Raw genomic sequence first — 18,121 nt, 5'->3', positions numbered from 1 at the left:
TTCTTCTTCTGCCTCCTTTTTTTTTTTTAACAACATAGTTTAACTCTTTATTCAACAAATAGTTTTGTGCCCTATTCTTCATAGACTTCTGTGGTTAAACAGGACAAATGATGTCTTTGAACAGGGACTCCTTGAACCAAGGATGTGTGGTTCACAAGGAGCATGGCGTCACCCAGAGGGAAGCAGTGGGGATCATGGCGCTCATAGCCCAATGGTGTCAGCTGCAAGTTGCCCCAAAGACACAAGAGGTGACAGTGGCTTTGGGGGGGGGCAGTGGTGCTCCCTAGCAGCCAGGTGGAAGTGGCTGAGAGTCCTTTGGACTTCTCGCCCTCGTATTCCTGGTGCTGCCACTCAGAGGATTCGACCTCAGCATTGAGAGGACCCTCGAAACACATCTGTTGCCTGCCTGCTTGAGCCCGCTCATTTCCTCACCCTGCCCTATTTTGCCGCGACCCCCCCCCCTTAACTGTCAGTCATAATCCTCTCTCATTTACACCACTCCACTCTCTCTACCGTTCCTTCAAAACTCAGGCTGTTTCCTTGGTGAACTAAAATTTATGGGAGGTCAGTGGCTAGGTCTGAGCTTCTGCACAAGGTCCCAAAAGTTCAACCCAAAATGGAGTCACTCATGCTAAGGCTCCACATTACCAAACCAAACAAACTCTAAGCTGTTTACTTATAAGATCTTCCCTTCTGAGAAATTAGGAGAGAGAAGATAGCCAAATCCTATTAAGCCAACAAAATTCCCTAGAATTTTAAATTTAAATCTCCTAAAATTAAATTTGAAATGACTAATCTGCTTCTTGTTTCTTTCTGCAGGCTTTTCTGTCTATGAAGCCCAAGTCTCTGATCAATCCATGGCTCTCTTTTCTGTCTTATAGACTGGATGCTGCGTAGCTCATGAATCACTAATGAAAGAGAATCCGATCTTCAGAACTCAATTTGTTAGCCAGTCGTGGTGGCACATGTTTGTAATCCCAGTACTTGAGACAGGTTTGCAGGCTCGTGGCCAGCCTTGGCTACTTAGTGAGGCCCTCTGCAACTTAGTGAGATCCTGCTTTAAAATAAAGAATAAAAACAAGGGCTAGGGGTATAGTTGGAGGTAGAATGCCCCTGGGTTCAACCCCAAGTTCTGCAAAGCAAAGCAAAACAAAACAAAACTCAATTTATTGAAAATCTGTCTTTTGATACTTCCCACAACTTATTAATTACGAAGGACATTATGGTTTGGGTCTGGACTATCTCCCAAAAGCTTGTGTATTGAAGGCTTGCTCCCCAGCGTAGTAGTGTTGAGAGGTGGAGCATTGTGGAAGCGATTCGATCATGAGATCTCTGGCCTGATTTGTGGATTAATCCATCCATAGCCAAACAGATTACTGGGAAGTTGTGAGAACTACGGGCAAGTGAATCCTGATCGGAGAAAGTCTGTAACAGGGGATGTGCCACTGGGGATGACATCTCTTCCCTGTCCCCAGCCCCCTTCCTGGTGTCCAGGAGCCCAGCAGCTCTCCTCCACCAGCCCCTCCTCCAAGAAGCTCCGCCTACCTGGGACCCAGAGCAATGGAGCTGGCCAGCCATGGACTGAAACCTCTGCAACCGTGAGCCAAAAAAACTGAGAGCTGCCTCCTCTCAGTTGTGAATGTCAGGCATTTTGGTCACAGCGACAAGAGTCTAACACACAGGATAGCACAGGGCCATCCATCAAACAACCAGATGTATCCTTTGTGCCTGCGTGTGCCCGACACTGCACCGGTGTGGAGTGGGTAAAGACAGGTGGAAGAATAGAAGAAAACGAAGCAGGAACCAGCGCTGCCCGCAAGGAGCTCCAGCGAGGGCAGCGGTGAACTGAACTGCAAAGTGTTTTTCCTCGGATCCAGAGCTGGTGACCTGTGGCGACCCCAGGCCATGGGCGCCACCCCCTGGCAAGCTGGGGCAAGAGGTTGCTGAAGAATGTGGAGTTTTTCTGGAAACTTCGCTTCTGACCCAAGAGCCACCACCTGCATGGGACGACAGCACCCTCTGGTGGTTAATTCGTGAAACTCTGGCTGCTATTTTTTAAAGCCCAGAGGATTAAGCTCTCCTCTCAAGAACTTCTATTTTTGGTCCTCAGTATTTCCATAACCAAACACTAACAGCAGCCGCCAAATGGCTTCCCAAAGGGCCCGAGAGCTGCACCGCTGAACTCCTGGTCCTTCAGCTCTCTCCTCCCCAGGAGTTAGTCCTACTTTTCCTTCCCAGGTACTGGGCTCTGCTCCTGTGGTTTAATTGAGGGGTTTCAGGGGCAGCGGCCATGTACTTCATTTGCTGAGCCTCAGAGGGAAGGCTGGCTGCACATGCAGAGTGACGTGTTGGAAAGAACACTGAATCCAGGATCAGGAGGCCTGGATGTTCAGCCCACGTCAGCCGCTAAGTAGCGGTGAGATAATAATGACCATAATAGCTACATTTATTTGGTATTTACTCTGGGTCAGGCATTGCACCCGGAACTCTACCCACCCTGCTGACTTTGATCCTCACCACAAGCCTCTGGGGTCGGTGTTATCTCCATTTGAGGGGTGAAGAAATAAAGGCACAGCGAGGTTAAGTATGTTTCCCAATCACATGGTGCGTGGCAGAGTCCACAGTCACATTTTTGGGGACCCACTAAGCTACATGGGACTATAAGAGTCAGAAAGCAGTGATAGGGCCTATAAATTGGTGGGGTTTTTTGTTGTTGTTGTTGCAGTACTGAGGATGGAACCCAGGGACATTTTACCTCTGAGCTACACCCCCAGCTCTATTTTTTATTCTTTCTTTTGAAACAGGGTCTGAGTTGCAAAGGGTCTCACTAAATAGCTGAGGCTGGTTGCAAATCAAGATCCTCCTTTCTCAGCCTCCCAAATGCTGGGATTACAAGTGTGCACCACCACGCCTGGCTTTTTTTGTTTTTTGTTTTTGTTTGTTTGGTGGTACTGGGCGTAGAACCTAGAGGCTTTCTACCTCCGGGCTATACTCCCAGACCTATTTTTTATATTTTTGTTTGGAAACAGAGTCTCACTAAGTTGCTGAGAGCCTCACTAAGTAGCTGAGGCTGGCTTGAACCTGTGGGATCATCCCATCTCAGCCTCCCAAGTGCGGGGATTACAAGTGTGCTCCACCTCGCCCGGCTCACTCCTGGGCTTTAAACTGGTATTTTTAAATGTTTCCCAGGTGACAGTGATAGGGAGCCATGTTGGGAATCTATAGGGTTCTGCCAGCTCTAATGATCAATGAGCCCAGCATCTTCCGAGAGGCAGGAGGTCAGGTCATGAAGTGGGGAGAAGCCTGGGCCCGGTCCCCATGGGTATGCGGGGCCACAAGCACAGAGAGATACCACGGCAGTGATCCTCCTGTCCTCTGTCTTCTCAGTGTGGGTGTGACTCTCTAGAATTTGCCATGCCACATATGCCCCTACTTTGTGGATCCATCACCTGTCAGTTTATCTCAACTCTTCTAGACATGTTATAATATAGAATTATATGTACATATAATTCTAGAACCTAAGCTGAGCATGGTGGCGCGTCCTTGGAATCCCAGCATTTGGGAGGCTGAGACAGGAGAATCACAGTTTCAGGACAGCCTCAGCTACTTAGTGAGGCCCTTTGCAACTCAGTGAGACCCTGTTTCCAAATAAAAATAAAATATAGGTCTGGGGGTGACCAAGCCAGACAGGAGTACACAGAAACCAGAGAATATTTCCAGCATCCTCAGGCCCGGGGTGTTCACCGCGACAGGCGTCTAGAGGAGCCTGGACCTCTGACCTGGGCTGGAGGTCCCTGCAGGACAGTGTGGCTGCTGCTGGCCTCCCCGCTCTGAGTGCCCAGTGACCCTCTGGAGCTGAAGGACTTGGCTTCTTTTTTACAGAAAAGTCTCAAACCAGTGGCTGTTTGGAAATGGGATGGGGTTGGAGTCCAGGGGTTGGCAAACCTAGGGGCCCTCTACCACTGAGCCGCATCCCCAGCCCTTCCTGATTTTTATTTTGAAATGAGGTCTTGCTGAGTTATTGAGGCTGGCCTTAAGTTTGTGATCCTCCTGTCTCAGTCCCAAAAGTACTGAGATTACTGCATGTGCCATTATGCCCAGATTCTTAACATATATATATATTATATATTGGTTTTCTTTCTTTCTTTCCTTCTTTCTTTCTTTCTTTCTTTCTTCCTCTCTCTCTATATATATGTATATATATGTGTGTGTGTATATATGTGTATATGTATATATGTACATATGTACATATGTGTATATGTATATATATGTGTATATGTATATATGTATATATGTGTGTATATGTATATATATGTATATATGTGTATATGTGTATATGTGTGTGTATATATGTGTATATATGTATATATATATATATGTACTGGAACCTAGGGGCTCCTGCCCCTGGGCTATACCCCTAACCTATTTTACATTTTATTTGGAAACAGTCTCACTGAGCAGCTGAGGTTGGCTTGTAATTTGCTTGATCCGAGTGAGCAGCCTCCCATTAGCCTCCTCAGGCACAAGTGTGCAGCACCAGGCTAGCATCTGGCTGGAATGACCGCCACCAGTGGTCCTGCAAGCCTTTCCTCTTCCTGCCCCTTCCTGGGAAGGTGCTTGTCTCATGCAGAATGAGACCGTCTATTCCTTTTATTGTATTTTTGTGGTCCTGGGAATGGAACCCAGGGGCATTCTACTTCCGAGCTACACCCCCAATTTTTTATTCTTTATTTTGAAACAGGGTCTTACTGAGTTGCAAAGGGACTCACTAAGTAGCTGAGGCTGTCCTTGAACCACAATCCTCCTGTCTCAGCCTCCCGAATGCTGGGATTACAAGTGTGCACCATCAGGCCCAGCCGTCTAATCCTCTTGGGATGAATTCTTTCTCAAAAGATATCTTGGCCTCTCATGCCAGCTAACAACTGGGGTCAGGTCACAAGAAAGGTGTGAATCTCAGAGCAATGCCCTGCTGTCCATCGGTCGTTAGCCTCCTGCTATGGGTAGGGAAACCGAGGCCTGGGACCTTGGGTGTTGGATGACTTTCCTGAGGCCACGTAAGAGTCTCCAGGTCCCTGATACCTAATCAGCCCTGTGCTCACAGCACACCATGCTACACGTCACTCCCTGTTAGGCATGTGTCAGAAGGCTACATTTTGAGATGTCACCTTGCTCTGTCCAGGGCTCTGCAGGCCTAATGTGGCAGCTCCAAGGTGTGGACTGTAGCGGTCCCCACCCAGACCCAGCATCAGGATCATCCGTGAACCTGGAAAACACAGGTGCCCGGGCCCAGCCCAGGAAATTCTGATTCAGTAAATTCAGGTGGGCCTAGATATTGTAACTGTGCAGCTAATTCTTGTAAATCGCGATAGTTATGTTCTATAAAATTGCTGTGAATACAGAATTTATGACTTACTGAAGCATTGCTCCTGGGGGAAATATATGGCTACCTTCCTTCAAAGCTCTGGTCATAGCTGATCAACACGTGGCTTTGTTTTATGAATGTTTCAGTTAAAGACACCTTAGTTACTGTATGTTGTTGGTTCATTGACATTGAACCCATGGTGAGCAGCCCTACAACTCGTGGTCAGATGCGACTTACCTCACCTACAGATGTTCCCCGTCAGGCATGTCACAGCCTTCTTGTGCTCAGGAGTACCCATCATTTGACCTGGTCCCTCACTCTCCACTTCTCCCTATGAACTCTCAGTTCACGGGGATCTTCTCTGTCCGGGATGCTCCAAGCCCAGGGCCCAGGAGAGCTGATGGCCAGTGCTGGCTCCAGGGGATGAGAGCTTTCCCAGCATGGGAGAGGAGTGGGGAAGGGGGATTCTTTTTTTTTTTTTTTTTGCAGGTCTGGAGATGGAACCCAGGGGCATTCGACCTTCAACCTACACCCCCCTGCCCTATTTTTTATTCTTTATTTTGAAACAGGGTCTCACTAAGTTGCAGAGGGCCTCACTAAGTAGTTGAGGCTGGCTTTGAACTTGTGTGATCCTCCTGTCTCAGCCTCCCAAGTACTGGGATTACAAGCGTGTGCCACCATGCCCAGCGGAAAGGGGATTCTGAGCAGCACTGTGGAAGACAGTTCTGAGCGGCAGCCCTGCCTCTGGGGGAAGCTCAGGATCCGTGTCCACGTTTCTAGTTCCCTGGGCTCCCAGCTGCATGTGGGGAAGGGCTGGGTGGCTGCTCAGGGAACCCCTGGGTTTTCTGGTAGCTCCAGGAGGTGAGAGGGTGGGGAAGGTAAATGGGGTGAGGTTCTCACCCAGAACCTGACACGAACTAATACCTGAACATGTCTCTCAAGAATTCATCTGTCTTTTTAAAATATGCTTTTATTGGTGCATTATAGCCTCACATCATAGTGTAGATCATGTTGACAGTGATATACATGGTAGGTCCCCCATCTGTCTTTTATTTTATTTATTTATTTTTTGTGGTTCTAGGGATTGAACCCAGGGGCATCATCTCTCTGAGCTACATCCCCAGCCTCCCTTTTATTGCGGTACTAGGGATAGAACCCAGGGACATTCTATCTTCAAGCTACACCCTCAGGTGGATATTTTATTCTTTATTTTGAAACAGGGTCTCACTGAGTTGTAAAGAGCCTCACTAAGTAGCTGAAGCTGTCTGCAAACTTGGATATCCTGTCTCAGCCTCCCAAATGCTGAGATTACAAGTGTGTGCCACCACGCCCAGCCCTTTTAAAAAATTTTTAAACTTTTTTTCTTTTGTTTGTGGTACTGGGGTTTGAACCCAGGGGAGTTCTACCTCTGAGCCACACCCTCAGCCCTAATTTATTTATTTATTTATTTATTTATTTATTTATTTATTTATTTACAGATCTGGGGATGGAACCCAGGGGCATTGGACCTCCAAGCTACACCCCCTGCCCTATTTTAAATTATTTATTTTGAAACAGGGTCTCACTACGTTGCAGAGGGCCTCACTAAGTAGCTGAAGCTGTCCGCGAACCATGATCCTTCAGTCTCAGCCTCCTGAATGCTGGTATTACAAGTGTGCGCCACCACAGGGTCTCACTGTGTTGTTGAGGCTGTCCTTGAACCTATGATCCTCCTGTTTTAGCCTCCCAAGTACTGGAATTACAAGCTTGTACCACCATGCCTGGCTCTTACAAACCCCAATTTATTCAGTAAAATTATTCAGGAAAAAGAGAAACAAAAACTACAGACCACACCGATGATTATTTTATTTCTTCTTTATTTTTCTCAGGGACAAGAATTACCTGTTTAATGGATTCCTTCTCTCCCTCCCTCCTTTCTTCTTCATTTAAGACATAATGTATTTAACATTCACTACACACAAGGGGCTAAGTACAAGTGGGGTCCTGCTCTCTAAGTGTGGGCCCTTTCCCTTGCTGTGAGTCCCTTCTGCCTGGCGACTCTGTCCCCTGGCTGCGGCCCCTCACCTACAGCAACAGAAACCACCTTGGCCCCCTCCCGGGAAGGGCCTGGAACAGCCCGTGTGGCCTTGGCCTTGGCTTTCTGTGGCAGGGGCATCTTCCTTTTTCACCAAACCTTTCCCTGAGCACGATTCCTGTCACCTTACCTGTCCCTGGCCTGCTTCATCCCTGGCTTCAGCCGGCAGCCTGCGTGGAGCTGTCAGCCATAGTGGAGGACCTTGCTGGTACTGGCTGGGTCTGCTGCTCTGGAGGCTAGGGGTCTGGGCTTGCTCGTGTGGGATTTTTCTTTTAAATTGGGTGTGGCCGGGCATGGTGGTGCAGACAGGCCTTAGGAGGCTGAGACAGGAATATCTCAGGTCTGAGGATAGCTTCAGCCAGTGGCGAGCCTCTCAGCAACCTAGAGAGACTCTGTTTCAAAATAAAAATAAAATAGGTTTGGGGTGTGGCTTAGAGGTAGAATTCCCCTGGGATAAACAAACAAACAAACAATAAAATGTGTGTGCACCTGCATGTCTATTCTCCCTACCAAACTGGGAGCCCCCCAAGTGACTCAGTTCCTCTCTTGGGTAAATGGAGGGGATACCGTGCCTGTGCCCAAGTAGAATCACACTGTCGAGCTGTCAGTATGCTCTGAAAACTGCCAGGTGCTGTCAACATGCATGGCTCTGCTGTGGCTCCAGTTACATCCCTAGGCAAAGACTAGGGTCAAGGCTGTCCTGGGGAGCTGGGGGTCGCTGCCAGCCTGGTTCTTCTGAGTTGAGCTTAACAGGGACTGGAGAGCCACCAGCTCAGTCACAGGTAGGCTCACTCTGGAGGTCGAAGGCAGACCCACCACTCTCCACACAGTATGTGTGTAAGGCTTCTAGGTTTTTGTCAGCAGTGGAACTGGTGGCCCTGGACACCCTGAGATGGCTCTGGGCAATTTGGGGGTAGCTGAACTTATCTGTTGGGTGCAACAGTGGGCTTTTCAGGGCCAGCTCCATGACATGAATCTGTTTATTTCCCCCAATTTACTGACCGAACTAACTGATCAAATTTACTGCCAGCCCTAAGCCCAGGCAGGTGCAAGATCTCAGCTTCTTCCCAGAGGAAAGAGCAAGTGTGTCCCCACCTGGCCCAGGATAGCCAGCTGATCAAGAGGCTTGGAAAAAGGAATCTTTGGCAGGGGAGAAGCTCTCATTAGTGGACTAGAAATATCCCCGAAGAGATGGAAAAGAAGCAGGTGGCAGATCAGGCCGTGGTATTTAGAGTGGCCTGCCAAAGGAGTGCAAAAGGACAGGTTTGCAGGTCTCTCAACAACCTAGAGAGACCCAGCTTCCAAACAAAACATAATAATAATGAAAAAGGGCTTGGATGCCCCTGGATTCAATCCCTAGTACCATCACCAATAAATGACCCAAGCCAGGCATGGTGGCACATACTTGTAATCCCAGCCTTTGGGAGGCTGAGACAGGAGGATCCAAGTTCGCAGCAAGCCTCAGCTACTTAGTGAGGCCCTCCGCAACTTACTGAGACCTTGTTTCAAACTACAGAATAAAAATGGGGCTCTGGGTGTAGCTCAAAGGTAGAATGCCCCTGGGTTCCATCCCCGCAAAAACAAAAAAACAAACAAAAAATGCCAGCAACAACAACCCAATCAAACAAACAAACAAACAAGCAAACAAACAAAAAATAAAGCCAGTTCTTCATGGTCTTGAAGAAGATGCAGATGTTTGGGCGCTCATTAGCCCCTCGAGCACCCCCTCCTTCCTGCTCTCCCTGTCCCCTCCATCTTCTGAAACTACACTCCTCCCTGGAATCAGCTGGTGCAGACAATGGGTGGGAGGAGAGTGAGGTCCTCACTCCCTTAAGCTAGCTGGGAAGTGGCAGTGGCTAAAGTTTCTCCTAAAGTCCCCTGTCCTATCACTATAAGTTAATTTCTTTCTTTCTTTCTTTCTTTCTTTCTTTCTTTCTTTCTTTCTTTCTTTCTTTCTTTTTTTCTTTCTTTTTCTTTCTTATTTATTTATTTATTTATTTATTTATTTATTTTCGGTACTGGGGATGGAATCCAGAGGCATTCTACCTCCGAGCAACACCCCCAGCCCTATTTTTTATTCTTTATTTGGAAACAGGGTCTCATTAAGTTGCAAAGGGCCTCACTAGTTGAGGTTGTCCAAGAACTGTGGTCCTCCCATCTCAGCCTCCAAATGCTGGGATTACAAGCGTGCGCCATCTTGCTCGGCTTTAAGTTAATTTCTAATCAATCCAAACCATGGGGTGTGGGCAGAGGTGGGAGGGGGACTCAGGAAAGAGGACCACTGTCCCAGAAAGTGACAAGAACACCAGAGACACAAATACCACAGTAAAGCACATGAATCTCGGAGTCAGACAAACCTGGGTGAGACCCCAATTCACCACTAGTGAGCTGTGTGACCTCAGACAACAGAAGTAACCTCTCTGAGCCCCAGCTTCTCAGTTTCATACCTTTAAAATAGAGGATATTAATATCTTCCTTGCGCTGTGTCTGTGAAGATTAAATCAGATAATGTATCTGAAGGGCAGTGTAGAGCCTCCGAAAGCATTGCCCTCTAGCTCCTGTGGAACAAGACAGAATTCTCTCCACTGGCTCTGTGACCTTGGTCAAGTGACTTCATATTTCTGGGAAAAATTTTCTCCTCTGCAAAATGGATTTGCTGACATCCTCGGGGTTTCCATGGGAGGGTGAGGAGGGGCAGCACGTTCAGGGACTAAGATGAGAACACTTCAAGCTCATTCATTGCTTATTAGATTTTTTCGGATGATGGTGAACACGTGTCTCCCATAGCTGGTGGGCTGGGTCGTAGCAAGAAGTCAGAGCTGGTCTCCTGGCCTGCAGGGGAAACCCAGCCACAGTGTCCCTACATCCATCTGCCTCCTTTCTGCCCCACATTCTCCCAACCAGGCTCTTCCAACTTCTGTCTGCTGCTCTTCAGAAGCCTTTGTCAGCCCGTGGTAGCCTAGTCTTGTGGGCTTCTTGGCCCACCAGGGAGGGCCGGGGTCTGCCGGGTGTCTGAGAAGCCCCATTAGTCACTTGAAAGTTGAGCACCGCGCTGCCTGGCTTGGCGAGCGAGCACAGGGTGAGTCACTCCCCCACCGGGTGGTTGCCCCAGCTGGCAACAGAGGCCTGTGTCCTCCCGTGTGTGGAGTGTTTCTTTCCATTCCATGAGTCAGAAAACACCAGTCACTCGGCCATGTGATCCCCGACCTGCTGCCAAGGAACTGTGTGCCAAAGATGGCTGGAAAACCCTCGAAGGACGGGGAGGGCAGCTGCGACTGCCAGGGAGGGGCTGAGCCCAGGGAGCTGAGGTTGGAAGATGAAGTCATCATCAAGAAAGAGCCTGGCTGCTCCAGTCTTAGGAGAGGGGAGGCTTCCTGCAAGAGCCACTGCCGGTGGGCAAAGGGCCCTCACTGGACCATGTGTGTGTTGGGGTGGACTCTGGAAAAATAATGTGATTATTTTGTATGATTACAAATGAAAGTTATGCTTATGGGAAAATTCTGGTCAATAGGCTGGGCGTGGTGGCGCATGCTTGTAATCCTAGCATTTGGGAGGCTGAGACGAGAGGATCGTGGTTCATGGCCAGCCTCAGCTACTTAGTGAGGTCCTTTGCAACTCAGTGAGAACCTGTTTCCAACTAAAGAATAAAAAATGGGGCTGGGGTGTGTGGCTCGGAGGTAGAATGCCCCTGGGTTCCATCTCTAGTACTGAAAAAAAAAATTCTGGTCAATAAAGAAAACTATAAGAAAAAAGAACATATCTCCTACTGGGATGCACCACCACTAGGTGCTAATTTTTCTTTCTTTCTTTCTTTCTTTTTTTATTTTGGTACTGGGGATTGAACCCAGGGAAAGTCTACCTCTGAGCTATGCCCCCAGCCATATTTAATTTTTTTTATTTTAAAACAGGGTCAGCCAGGCATAGTGACACATTCTTGTAATCCCAGTACTTGGGAGGCTGAGACAGGAGGATTACAGGTTTGCAGACAAACTCAGCTACTTAGTAAGGGCTCCCACATCTTAGTGAGACCCTGTTTCAAAATAAAGGATGAAAAATAGGGGTGGGGGTATAGCCTGGAGGTGGAACACCCCTGTGTTCAACTCCCAGTACAGAAAAAAAAACAAAACAAAAACCCAAACCAGGATCTCGCTAAGTTGCTGAGAGCCTCAATAAGTTGCTGAGCTGGCCGCAAACTTGAGATCCTCCTGTCTCAGCCTCCCAAGTACTGAGATGCACGACCACACCTGGCCCCAGACAGTGTCTTCATCCATGGAGACATTTTCCATGTGCCCTTGGGTTGGTACCTGTCAGGCTCCAGTCCACTGAGCTCCTAGCCTCTGCCCAGGTCTGGTCTTGTCCCGGTCCTGGGACACTGACTCCCAGGCCTTGGGGACACGAGCCATGCCTGGGCTCCTAGGTCTGATTGGTGGAGCCCCATCCCCTCTGCTCCATCAAGGCTGTGTGGACTGGGCAACTGAAACCCTCTTTCCTATTTCCTTTGAGCAAAACATTGGTTGTAAAACTGTAGTAAATAAGCATTTATGAAACCAGATGGAGATAATGCTTGGTGTGTAGCTCTTTAACACTTCAAATTGGATCACAGTGAGAGATATTTTATATTGTAGGCAAGTATGTCTAAACACACATAGTCACACAGACACACACAACTAAAGCAGGATTTTTTTTTTTTTTTTTTTGGTGGTATTAGAGATTGAATCCAGGGATGTTCTATCTTTGAGCTAAACCCCCAGCCCTTTTTTTTTTTTTTGAAATAGGGTCTCACGAGGTTGCTGAGCGTCTTACTATGTTACTGATTCTGTCCTTGAACCTGTGAGCCTCCTGTCTCAGCCTCCCAAGTACTTGTATTACAGGCGCAAACCACTACGTCCAACTAAATTTTCTGCAATAACTCTTAGCCTTAATACATGAAATACACCTGAGAGTTTGTATTTTACTCACTTCCATTCAAATAAAATATGGTTTCAGATGCACTGAATTGTTTTCATGGCCCACTGGTGTGTGGCAACTCAGTTAGAAAACAAGACGGGTGTGGTGGTCATGCTTGTAATCCCAGTACTTGGGAGGCTGAGACAGGAGTGTCAAGGACAGTCTCAGCTAGTTAGTGAGGCCCTTTGAAATTCAATGAGACCCTGTTTCAAAATAAAGAATAAAATATAGGGCTGGCATTGTAGTTCAGAGATGGAATGCCCCTGGGTTCAACCTCCAGTACCGCAAAACAACAACAACAACAATAACAACAATCGCAACAACCACGCTAGTTTAGCTGACCACACTGGCAGCTGGACTACGGAGCACACTGAACTGTCCATCTGCCTCCACTGCCTCCTGGGTATGAATCTCCCCGGGTCAGAGTCTGCCCCCCACCCCGTTAGTCCTTACATGGTCGCCTGAATCCACAGACCTTCTGGAACACAGACGCCATGGCAAATACTTGGGTTTTTAGTAGCAAGGGATGTTTCCAGGGGAGAAGCCAGAAGGTGCCTCGCTTCAGAGTTAATATTTAGTTAGAATTCATTTAGCCATAAAATGACCTTCAAGGTCCAGAAAATAGGTTGAATGAGGGTAGCAAAGGGGACAGTTAAATACAGAGCCCTCTCCAGGGTGGTGTGATCGGCACAGCAGGCAGGAAGAGCCGGGTGTGGTGGCCCATGCCTGTAATACCAGTACTTGGGAGGCTGAGACAGGAGGGTGGCAGGCTTGGGACCAGCCTCGGTAATTTTTTTTTTTGGTACTGGGAATTGAACCTAGAGGCATTCTACCTCTTGAGCTACACCCCTGGCCCTATCTTTTATTCTTTAGTGACACCCTGTTTCAAAATAGAAATATAAAATAGGACTGGAGTGTAGCTTGGAGGTAGAATACCCCTGGGTTCAATTCCTAGTACTGCAAAATACAAGCAGGCGGGAAGAGCAAATGGTTCAGATCAGAGTCTCAGGAGCCAGCCAGCCTCTGGCAAATCTGCCTTTTTATGTCTCGATTCCTCCGTCTGTAAAATGGGGACATAATAGTACTGAGTTTTTAGGATTGTTACCTAGCATTGATGCTCAATGACTTCTGGCTATCTACCTGCTCACACAAACTGGGCTCCCTCGCTGCTGGTCAGCGTAAAGCAGCTTCTACTCAGTGGTGCACAGGGGTGATGAGTTTTGAAATCCCAGAGCTGCTACTGAGAACAAAGACTCTTGCTTCACAGATAGCAAAGGTAGGATTCCCAACAGTGATCCGAAGTCAGTGTCGAAGGGTCCTCTGGCTCAATAGCATGTAGTAGATGAATATTTGTTTATTTGTGTATTCATTCATCTATTTATTTAACTATTTATTTTATAGCACTGAGGATTGAACCAGGGGTTTTCTATCTCTGAGCTACAACCCCAGCCCTTTTTATTTTATTTTATTTATTTTATTTTATTTTTTTGGTGGTACTGGGGTTCCTGGAAACCCTTCTACCTCTGGGGTACACTCCCAGACCTATTTTATATTTTTATTTGGAAACAGGGTCTCTTAAACCAGTACGGCTGGCTTAGAACCTGTGCGATCCTCCTGTCTCCGCCTCCCAAGCGTGGGGATTACAAGCATGCGCCACCACGCCTGGCTTATTTTTTTGTTTTGAAACAGGGTCTCACAAGAGACCCTGCTGAGAGTGTTGCTGAGGCTGGTCTCGAACCTGCGATCCTCCTTTCTCAGACTCCCAAGTACTAGGATTACAGGCATGCACTATCACAACCAGCACAGTAAATGAGTATGAAGACCCATTATCATGCACATCACATTTCCGCACTTGCTTTCTGGGCCTGTATTCACAGCACAAGTTCACTGCTTTTCAGTTCTCACCAAAGTTTTGGCTGGCCGGGGCGCCATTGGCTGCGGCACCAGCTCCTGCAAGTTCCCAGGAGGAACAACCATGTGTGGATAGGAGGGGGCCAGAGGTCTTCAGATGCCCAGTTCCCAGTCCTTAGCGTGCACTGTCCTCTCACATAATTCTGAGCAAATCAGAATTAAAGACCCCTCCGAGGGCTGTTATAGATCTCTGAATTACTGCCAAGATTTTGGGGCCCCAAATACTCAGGTAGGTGGGCAGCTTCCTTCCTTGCAGTGCACGCAGGGGTGGGGGGTGGCCGGGCTCAGCCTGAAGCCCCAGCACCACCATCTTGTGCAGGTGTGTCTGAATGAAGGAAGGAAGGAGGCTGCCATGCAGGAGACATGGAGATGGAGGGTGTGAACAGGAAAGAGTGTATTTTCACTCATCTTCTACAAAGACCAATGACCAAGACAGCTTAATTTCCGGAATATTGTGTGTTTTAGGAAAGGATGCTGAGGTCATAGTGAGCTAGAGACCATTGGATGCTGCACCGGATTCTTTTAGTATTCCTAATGCTGGAAAGGATGCTAGGTCAATTGTAGAATGGACTTAGGCCCCTAAAAGAAAGAAATTGAGGAGTGGAATATCTGAACAGTAACAAAGCACAGTGAGCCATGGTTAATATAGTATAGTTTAAAAAGAGACCACACACCAATGGAGGTATGAATTAAATCTTTTGACATTTTAAACTGATTTGCAACAATATAATGTACTAATAAGCTGGGTGTGGTGGGGCACACCTGCAATTCTGGTGCTTGGGAGGCTGACATTGTGAATACTGTAATCCCAGTACTTGAGAAACTGAGCCAGGAAGATCGAAGGTTCGTGGACAGCCTCAGCTACTTAATGAGGCCCTCTGCAACGTAGTGAGACCCTGTTTCAAAATAAAGAATAAAATAGGGCTGGGGAGGGTGTAGCTTGGAGGTAGGATGCCCCTGGGTTCCATCCCCAGTACTGCAAAAATAAATAAATAAATGAATGAATGAGTTAAAAATAAAATGAAAAATGAAAGAAGGAAAGATGGATGTATTCTCTTCCTCCACCCCTGCTGACATTGCTCAGGCAGGGCCTTGGCTTCTGTAGTCTCCCAACCACCAGCTCTCTTCAAAGGTGAGGTCCTCTTGGGCCTCGCTGCACCCTGCCTGTCACCGCTGTACCTGTCCAGCTGGTCACCTGTTGGGCTGGTCCGGGCTGGTCGCTTGTAAGCCACCATCAGGACCCAGCGGCCATCCTGGGTCTGGTCATTAGAGGGCACTGGAGTGCAGAGAGGCTCAGGCCCGGGTGGTGGCAGCGGTTCCCCATCCACCGGCCTCTTTTCAGGGTCTCCAGCCTAGGTGCTCCCTTGCCACTCCTTCCTGCACCCCGCGGGAGAGATGCTTGTCCTTAACCCTTGCGTTCAGCACTTTTGCTCACTCCGCCCCCACTGACCCTCCTCAGGAACATTCTAGCTCTTTATTATTTCCATTTTAACTCCAGACTTCTCATTTTAAGTTTCTTTTGTTTATTAAACAGTGTTGCAACTTCAAGAGTAATTTTTAAAATTAAAAAAATCAGTTTCCAATCCATCCTGTCATCTTGTTTTGATCTCTCAAGCGCATACATGCACATGGACTTGCGATAGTGGTTAGGGCATTAATACAATTTGGAATTTTTCTCTTTCGGCCGATTTAGAAATCACGGGCATTTTTCAAGTTACCTATCTGTACTAATATCAACATGAAGAATCGTCAGCTTGGCGTTTCAGGCCAGGCTGGCTGCCCTTCCCCAGCAGCAGCCCCTACCCCACCCCAGCCAGATCCTAGAACACTGGCCAGTCCTCTGTCCTGGTGTCCAGGCCCCCAGTCTCTCTGAAGTGCACTGCGGTGCTCCCTTCCCTCCAGGACAGCTCAGCTGGCCTTGCCGTGCTCCCTGTACCCCCATCCCTCTCTCTGATGAGGCCCCCCTTGCCTTATGGAGACTGGGGCCTCTTTGAGGTCACACTCAGTTTTCCTACTGTAACAGCTTACCATGAATTTAGTGGCTTAAGATAATGGAAAGTTATCCTTTCCCAGTTTCAGAAATTAGAAATCAAGGTGCGGTGGAGTGCGCTCCCTACAAAGTCTGGAGGGGAGAATTGGTTCCGTTCCTCTTTCAGCGTCTGGTGGCGGTCAGAGTTCCTTGGCTTATGGTCACACCTCGTCACTATTTCATATGGCCTCTCCTATGAGTGTGTTAACATCTCCTGCTTCACTCTTTTTTTGTGTGTATGTGTGTAGTACTGGAGATTGAACCCCAGGGGCATTTTATCTTTGAGCTACACCCCCAGCCCCATTTATTTTTAAACAAGGTCTCACTAAGTTGTTGATGGCCTCACTAAATTGCTGAGGCTGGCCTCGAACCTAATCTTCTGTCTCAGCCTCCCACTTACTGGAATTACCAGCGGGCCACCATTCCTGGCTTGAACACTACATTTCTTTGAGCACATAACTCAAGACTTTGCTAGATTTTAATTTTTTTTGGGGGGGGGTATTCGGGATGGAACCCAGGGATATTCTACCTCCAACCTACATCCCCGGCCCTACTTTTTATTCTTTATTTTTGAAACAGGGTCTCACTGAGTTGCAGAGGGCCTCACTAAGTAGCTGAGGCTGCCCGCGAACTGCGATCCTCCTGTCTCAGCCTCCCGAATACTGGGATTACAAGTGTGCACCACCACGCCTGGCTAGACTTTTCTAGACTTTAATTCTAGACTTTGTGGACATTATGTGAGAGGACAGTGCACTCTGCGGACTGGAAACTCAGCATCAGAGGACCTTATGGGTGCATGACCCTTGGGAGGTTGAGACAAGAAGATCGCATGTTTGAGACCAGCCTTGGCAACTTAGTGGAACTCTCAGCAACTTAGCGAGACCTTGTTTCAAAAACAAAATAATAAGCCGGGCGTGGTGGTGCACGCTTGTAATCCCAGCATTTGGGAGGCTGAGACTGGAGGATCGCGGTTCGCAGACAGCCTCAGCTACTTAGTGAGGCCCTCCGCAACTCAGTGAGACCCTGTTTCAAAATAAATAATAAAAAATTGGGGAGGGGGTGTAGCTCGGAGGTCGAATGCCCCTGGGTTCCATCCCCAGACCCGCAAAAAAAAAATAATAATAATAATATTAAACACTGAGGGTGTAGATTGGAGGAAGAATGCCCCGAGTTCAGTCTCCAGTACCAAAAACAAACAAACAAGCAAACAAACAAAACAAAAAAACCCATTGCCACCTGTTGATGCACGGCACATATCGTGGTGGGAACTGGAGTCCAATGCTGTGTTCCCCGAAGAATTATTTGTGCCTGGTGTCTGTATTTTTCAAAAAGTGGCACTAGGTTGAGAAGCAAGGGAGCAGATAGCTCTAGAAGAAGATTCTAGTGATATCTGTTAACAGAGAATCATTGCCCTTTACTAACTAGGGTGCTGTTAGCAGGATTTTAACACATGCAGTTTAAAGATCTAATTGGCTTTTATAAATGATTTATGAATTGGGCAGCATCCTGCCCCAACTGGAGTGCCATTGGGCATGGCAGAACAATTGGTTTTTGTAAAGTCAGCCTGAGTGGGAACAAGGAAATGAAACAAGGAGATAAGAGCCCAGTATGGTGACCCATGCCTGTAATCTCAGTACTTAGGAGGCTGAGACAAGAAGGTTGCAGATTTGAGACCAGGCTCAGCAACCTGGTGAGACCCTGTTTCAAGTAAATAAATAAATCAATAAATAAATAAAGCAAGAAAGCAAGGTAGTAGAATGCTCCTGGGTTCAATCTCTAGTATCGAGAGATGATAGAT

The sequence above is a fragment of the Muscardinus avellanarius genome (assembly GCF_963383645.1).
Source record: "Muscardinus avellanarius genome assembly, chromosome: 7".
NCBI classification, from domain to species: Eukaryota; Metazoa; Chordata; class Mammalia; order Rodentia; family Gliridae; genus Muscardinus; species Muscardinus avellanarius.
Note: the sequence above shows the minus strand (reverse complement) of the source record.